This window comes from Gossypium hirsutum, chromosome A11, assembly GCF_007990345.1.
Source record: "Gossypium hirsutum isolate 1008001.06 chromosome A11, Gossypium_hirsutum_v2.1, whole genome shotgun sequence".
NCBI classification, from domain to species: Eukaryota; Viridiplantae; Streptophyta; class Magnoliopsida; order Malvales; family Malvaceae; genus Gossypium; species Gossypium hirsutum.
The window spans coordinates 86,733,686-86,741,937 of NC_053434.1; the positions used below are offsets into that span (position 1 = coordinate 86,733,686).

Below are 8,252 nucleotides of genomic sequence, written 5' to 3' on the forward strand. Positions count from 1 at the left end.
GGTATGTGAATGATCTATGATGCATAAATATGTGTTCTTACCATGATGGATGAAATGATGTTGTATTAATTTTGTAAGCAATGATCATGAATGAGTAACTTAGCCTTGATAGATTTGAGTTACTGCAGTAGTGTAACTTTGACAATACAATAAAAATTGTGGAAAATGAGTTAGAAGCTGAATAAAATATGGGAATAAATCTTATTGAGTCTAGTTTCTTATAAAAGAAACCGTGTTAGCAAAATAATTTCCCATAATGAGATACTTGAAGTTGTGTGGGACTGATTCAGAATGACCTCGAGATCCCCTGTTCTGATTTGAGAAAATAATTATAAATTGTAAAGAAATGGTTATGAGTTATGATTTATATTCTTAGAATCCTTAATGAGTCTAGTTTCAAGATAAATAGATGAGAACATTATTCAAGTCCTGTGCTATGAGATAATTGAACTTTAGTATAGAAGGGTCGGAACTGTCAGATAGTGAATTAGGGGTAAATTTGAGGAATAAACTATACTAATTGGCTAAACCAAAAATTATGGAAATTTTATGGTAGGAATTTAAATGAGTATAGTTTCAAGGAAAATTTAAAGAACTTAATTTGAAGTTTCGTAGCCCCAGATATAAATAATTTAGTGACTATTACTTAGGAAGACAGCTTGTTACGAACTTGAGAATATGTTGTGGACATTGATAAAACATGTTAATGAGTTATTTATTATTTTCATATGAACTTACTTAGTGTAAAGCTTACCCCCCTTTTTTCCCATGTTCCCTAGGGTTGCCAGGTTAGCTCGGGTTGAAGGCTTTCAGAGATATTATCACACTATTGAGTTAACGCTATTGGCGTAAGTAAATCCTAATGTTTCGAGTCTATGGCATGTATAGGGTTCTAATGTTTAGTTGTGATATTATGATTTAGCCAAAGGTGTTGGCTTGTATTGATAAAGTGTTGTAGCCATGTGAATTGGTCTATGATGGCTAATGATGTTGTGGGCCTAAATGTTTATTCATATATATATGTATGATACTATCTCTTGTGATATGACTTATAGCATGTAAGCCTAGAGATTGAAATGAGATTTATTGATGAGTTAGTAACTGATGCAAGATTAGGTGATTGGTAAATAGTTAATAATACCTTAAGAATGGTTTGTGGAAATGATTATGCATGCTTAGTGATGAACATGAGGTTTGTGATGTAATGATAGTTATGATTAGTATGTGGTAATGATGTGAGCAAATTCTATGATATTTATTGCATAAGAAATTGACTTGAGCATAACATGTTTGTAGATGTTTAAGAGCTCATTTATGCCATGTTGTATGTTATTGGATAAGTATGTGTGAGGGTGACAAATGGCTTGGAAAATAGCCTTGTAATTGTCCACACGGGTAGACAAACGGGCGTGTGTCTAGACCGTGTGTGATACACGGTCTGCCCCCATGGGCGTGTTGTCCAACGTATGTCCCCTACACCTAAGTTTTTTTCAAGTTAGTATGCATGGTAGTAGTACACGGGCAAGAGACACGGCCATGTGTCTCAGCCTTGTGAAGGACATGGTCATAGGACACGGGCGTCTGCCTTGGTCGTGTGGTTTTGGCAGAATGTCCAGGTTTTTGGACACGGGTTCGGGACACGGACGTGTCTCTAGCACACAGGCTATAAAGCCTTGATGCAAGAGATTTTCTAAGTTTTTCATGAGTTCTCGATTGGGTCCTGAACCACCCCGGATGTATGTTTTGGGCCTCGTAAGCCCGTATATGGGGTAGATTGCATGTGAAAAGAAAAGTTGTTAAATTGATCAAAATTTTACGGCCTGATTTTTGTGTGATTGATTAAGTTTAAGTCAGGTAACACCTCGAACCCTGTCCCGGCATCGGATACGGGTGAGGGGTGTTACAATCTAAGCCAGGTTTGGAGTGTTACAGACGGCCACTCTGAATTGAGTTTAATCTTTCTTTTCTTTAATTTAATTTAAAGATGTTTGCTATGTGTACTTTTTTCTTGTTTACAACAATGTTAGCTTAATTTTATTTAAGCTAGGATGATTGCTTTGATTAAATAATATTTATTAGATTCATGTTTATAATGTTTGTGCCTCAATCGATCATGTTTTTAATTAAAATCAAGTCTGTATTTTGTTCATATGTGATCGAAATGCACCTGAATTAGCTGAGTGATCCTAACCAGACGAGGGCTAGTGGACGCATCATTGAAATGCGCATGCTCAATTTAGCTCCTAACCCGATTAAATTGCAGGTTGCAAACAACCTTAACCAGGCTCTGTTATCTGCATAGTTTTTAGATTTGTGTGATTAAACTGTTTCAAACCTAATACGTCCCTATTACCTCGCATGAATACTAAGAAACCCTTAGTAAATAAGGATCAGTAAAATGAGTATTTACTAAGTAAATGATTCTGAAAGGACTTAACGTGGTTTCGAAACTCATGAAAGATCGAGTTGCCATGAAATGTTTTTCCAAATATTATTAAGCATGTTGATAATAAATTGAGTTTAATTAAAATAATTGTCCTAGTTTACTTATGTTATAATTTTTGCAAATTGTGTTTAATTTTGCTAAAATCTATTTTATTCATATAGTTTGCATACTTGGGTTAATTTACATTAGGGATCATTACATTTAGTCTAGTATATTTTAATCATCACTTCTCAACTAAATTGTGTTTTTATTTACCAAATTGTTAATATAATTTTACAAAATAAGTGACTTAGCACAAATACAATCCCTGTGGAGACAATAACTCGATGCTTAGTTATTACTTGATAATGACTGTGTACACTTGCACAAACCTACGCATTACTAGTTTTTGGCATAGTTGTTGGGGATTGTCAACTGTTGCCATAGTCATTTCTTTCATGAAATTATTTATTTTCAATTTGATTTATTTCTAACATTACTAACTTATTCTTTTTAATTTTGTGATTTTTTAGATGTTTATGAGAATAATCGAATTATCAATTTACTCTCTGTAGACCCTGAAATTGAATGAACTTTCAGACTAAGAAGACGTGGACGAACAACTCAAAGACAAGTCGAGATGGACCTTGGAAATCAAAATCAAGACCAAGGTAATCCTATCCTCATTTCCGATGATAGGGATTGATGCATTAGACAATATGTTGTGCCACTTTTCAGTGAGTTAAACCCAGGAATTAGAAGGCCGGATATTAAGGCAACCCAATTTGAATTGAAACCAGTGTGTTTTAAATGCTCCAAACGGTTGGTGAATTTAGTGGTATGCCCATAGAAGATCCACATCTCCACCTTCGATTATTTGTAGAGGTAAGTGATTCATTTAAGATAACCAGTGTGACTGAAGACGTAGAGAGGTTGAAGTTGTTTTTGTACTCATTATGAGATCGAGTACGAGCATGGATTAATTCATTGCCACCAAGTTCCATATCTACATGACAAGAATTAGCAGTGAGATTTTTGGTTAAGTATTTCTCGCCTAGCAAAAACTCTAGGTTGAGGAACGAGATCACAACCTTCCAACAATTGGATGACGAGTCTTTGTATGAGGCTTGGGAGTGATTCAAGGAGTTACTTCGTAAGTGTCCTCATCATGGGATTCCTCATTGTATCCAGTTGGAGAAATTCTATAATGGTCTCAATGCACATACAAGATTGATGGTAGATCCTTCTGTGAATGGTGCAATTTTTTTGAGTCTTATAATGAGGCTTATGAGATCATTGAGAGGATCACGAGTAATAACTATCAATGGCCAACAAATCAAACAGCTTCAAGAAGACGTGTAGCTGGAGTTCATGAAGTTGATGCCCTCACTTCGTTATCAGCTCAGGTATCGTCTATTTCCTCTATGTTTAAATAGTTTCCTGTGTGTACTATGGGGAAGGTCATTCTTTTAAGAATTGTCCATCAACTCCCGAGTTAGTGTACTATGTGGGGAACTAATATCAAAATAGGAGTGGACAAGGACTCTAGTCCAACTTCTATAATCCTTCAAGGCGTAATCATCCTAACTTTTCTTGGAGCAACCAAGGAAATGGACCAAACCACAACTTATTGCAGTATAGACCCAACAATATTAAGGGTTTAATCAGCAAGCTCCAAGACCACCTCAAGCTGAGGCATCAAACAGTTTGGAGAACTTGTTGGAAACGTACATGGAAAAGAATGACGCTTTGATCCAAAGCCAAGCAGCAACACTAAAAAAATTGGAAAACCAAATGGGTTAGTTAGCTACAGAGCTTCATAATAGACCACAATGAACCTTGCCAAGTGATATTGAAAATCCAAGAAATTTGGGTAAAGAACATATCAAGGTAGTGGCATTGTGAAGTGGTAAAATTCTGGAACCCCGATTGATTGATGTCGAAGATAAGGCCGTTGAGAAGAATCAACCAGTTGTTGAAATTCCTACACCAAAGGAATTAAAATCTGCAAAGACTAATAAGGTAAATCCTAACTTAGTGAATTCAGATACTTTAGCATCTTCTTTGGATGCAGATTTACCTACTCAGAAAAGTTGTCTGGTTCAACTGAAAGTTCCATCACCTCTATATTGGCAAAGATTACAGCAACACAAGTAGAAACATGAGGTGCATTTTAAGAAGTTTTTGGATGTTCGAAGCAGTTACACATCAATATTCTGTTGGTGGAGGTTTTAGAACAAATGCCAAATTATGTGAAGTTTATGAAGGATATATTATCTAAGAAGAAACGACTTAGTAAGTATGAGACTATTGCCTTGACAAAGGAATGTAGTACGTTCCTGCAGAACAAACTACCATCGAAATTGAAAGACCCAGGAAGCTTTACTATACCCTGTAACATTGGTGAATCTTACTGTGGTAAAGCTTTGTGTGGTTTAGGAGTAAGTATCAACTTGATGCCTAATTCATTTTCAAGATGTTAGGGATAGGTGAAGTAAGACCTACAACTATGACGCTTCAGCTGCGGATCGATCTTTAGCATATCCAGAGAGAAAGATCGAGGATGTTTTGGTAAGAGTCAATAAATTTATTTTTCCTACTGATTTCATTGTCTTAGATTTTGAAGCAAATAAGGAAGTGTCGATCATCCTTGGGAGACCTTTCTTAGCCACGGGAAGAACATTATTTGATGTGCAGAAAGGTGAACTCACCATGCGAGTTCAAGACGATCAGGTAACCTTTAACATTCTTAAAGCAATGAAATTTCCCGATCTGGCATAAGAGTGTTTAGTTATGGAAGAGATAGAAACCTTGGTTTCTATGGCAAGCAATTTTGAAGAAGATCCATTGGAGAAAGCCTTAGATCTTGACCCTTTGAAGGATGAAGAAGGTGAAGAAAACATGGGTTTGTTGGAAGCCAATTCGAGAAATTTTATTCAATCTATACGGTTTGAACCATTAGAGTTGGAAGTTAGAGAATTTATGCAACCTAAGTTGTCAATTGAGTAACCACCTAAACTCAAACTAAAGGTCCTTCCTTCCCATTTGAAATATGTTCATTTAGGTGACTGTTCTACTTTGCCTGTGATTATTTCAGCATAACTAACAAAAGATCAAGAGGAGCAACTAATTGTTGTTCTAAAGAAATTTAAGAAAGTAATTGGTTGGACCATAACTGATATTCGAGGTATAAGCCCTTCTTTTTGCATGCATAAAATTATTTTGGAAGAAGGTGAAAGAGCTCGAATTGATGGGTAAAAGAGGCTCAATCCTATTATGAAAGAGGTTGTGAGAAAGGAAATGATCAAATGGTTAGATACGGGAATCATCTATCCTATTTTAGATAGTTCATGGGTAAGTCCAGTATAGTGTGTGCCGAAGAAAGGTGGAATCACGATTGTTGAAAATGAGCGTAACGAGTTAATTCCAATGAGAACTGTTACCAATTGGAGAATCTATATTGATTACAGAAAATTGAATAAAGCCACTCGGAAGGACTATTTTCCGTTGCCTTTTATGGATCAGATGTTAGATCGACTAGCAGGTAATAAATTCTATTATTTTTTAGATGGCTATTCAGGATATGACTAAATAGTTGTAGCCCTAGAAGACCAACATATAACAACCTTTACTTGTCCATATGATACGTTTTCTTTTAGGTGAATGCCTTTTGGTTTATGCAATGCACCTGCAACCTTTCAACAATGCATGATGGTAATATTCACTGATATGGTCGAAAATTTTGTTGAGGTTTTCATGGATGATTTTTCTATTTTTGGTAACACTTATGATATTTGTTTGAGTAATTTGGCTAAGGTACTGAAGAGATGCAAAGAGACGAATCTTGTCCTTAACTAGGAAAAATGCCATTTTATGGTCAAGGAAGGGATTGTCTTAGGACATAAAATCTCAAAGAGAGGAATTGAAGTCGATAAAGCAAAGATGGACGTAATTGAAAGATTACCAGCCCTAATGAATATGAAAGGAGTCAGAAGTTTCTTAGGCCATACCTGTTTTTATCGAAGGTTTATCAAAGATTTCTCGAAAATTTCTAAACCGCTGTATTTGTTTTTAGAGAAAGATACAGTGTTTGATTTCAATAAAGCATGTTTGGAAGTTTTTGAAGATCTAAAAAAACTTGTTAATCTCAGCCCTACTAATCGTTACACCCTATTTACTATGCAAGTAGAACTTTGACGGGAGCCCAACTAAATTATACGATAACCAAAAAGGAACTCTTTGCAATAGTTTTTGCTTTTGAAAAATTTCGCTCATATCTTATAGGTACCAAAGTTACAGTATTTACTGACCATGCGGCCACTAAATACTTACTCACAAAGAAAGATGCGAAATCCAGGCTAATTCGTTGGATACTGTTACTCCAAGAATTTGACCTTGAGATCCAAGACAGAAAAAGGTGTCCAAAATCAAATAGCTGATCATCTGTCAAGGTTGGAACAAGATGAGGGAACTCGATCATGTGTGCTTATCAACGAGAATTTCCCAGATGAGAACTTATTTGAGGTAAACCGAATTCATGAAACACCTTGGTTTGCTAATTTTGCCAATTATCTTGCATGTGGAATAATTCCTCAAGAAATGACATACCAACAAAGGAAAAATTTCCTTCATGATAGTCGTTATTATTTTTGGTAGGATACGTTTTTGTTTAAATGATGTGCAGATAATATAATCCGAAAGTGCATAGCTAAAAGTGAGATTGCTGAGATCTTGTATCATTGCCATTCATCTCCAAGTGTGGGACATTTTGGTAGTTCACGTACTGCAGCAAAGATTTTGCAAGCAAGTTTCTTTTGACCTACGCTATTTAAAGATGCTTATGCTTATGTGAAGAACTGTGATAAATGCCAAAGGACCGAAAATATATCAAGGAGGAATGAGATACCCTTGACAAACATTTTGGAGATTGAATTATTCGACGTATGGGGAATTGACTTCTTAGGCCCGTTTCCTTCTTCATACGGGAACAAATACATCTTAGCTGCTGTGGACTATGTATCCAAGTAGGTTGAAGCTGAATCATACCTACAAATGATATTAAGGTAGTCATACGATTCCTACTTAAGCATGCGTTTACACATTTGGGGCACTAAGAGCTATTATTAGTGATGAAGGTTCTCACTTTGTGAACAAATGGCTTAAGTGGTTGCTTGACAAATATGATGTGAAGCACAACATTGCTACTGCCTATCACCCCTAGTCCAATGGGCAAGTTTAGAGAGTGAACCATGAAATCAAAGGTATCCTTGAAAAGGTAGTACACCCTAGCAGAAAAGATTTGTCTCGAAGGCTCAATGATGCATTATGGGCCTAACGAACATAATTTAAGACATCGTTAGGAATGACTCTTTATCGGTTAGTTTTTGGGAAGGCATGTCATTTGCCATTAGAGTTGGAGAATAGAGCTCATTGGGCTTTGAAGCAGTTGAACTTTGATCTTAAGCTAGCCGGTGAGAGATGTAACAGTCCGATTTAGACCCTAGTCGGAATAAAGGTTTTAAGATAACAAATCCAAGTCAAAAATATTTTAATATTATTTTCTATACTTATGATATGTGAATTAGCATGTGTGAAAGTTTCGTGTGAAAGTTTAATTGTTTGTGTGCTCAATTTGATAAAAGGACCTAATCGTGTAAATTGTAAATGTGGCCTTCTAATTGTTAAAATGCCTAGTTGACATGTCTTTGTAAATGAAAGGTCCTTATGTTGATATTTGACCATTAGAAGCATGAGTGGACATTAATAACCTTATATGTTAAAGAATTAAATGTTTATTAATTAAGGGCATAATGGTAATCTATCTATA

General features: G+C 35.7%; 1 non-coding gene across 1 annotated transcript; it reads right to left on the reverse strand.

Moving 5' to 3' along the window:
* Positions 1 to 3,493: 3,493 nt before the first annotated feature.
* Positions 3,494 to 3,600, reverse strand: LOC121210381 (small nucleolar RNA R71). The gene has a single exon (XR_005905494.1). It is a non-coding gene; the product is annotated as a small nucleolar RNA R71 (small nucleolar RNA).
* Between the last annotated feature and the right edge of the window lie 4,652 nt (positions 3,601 to 8,252).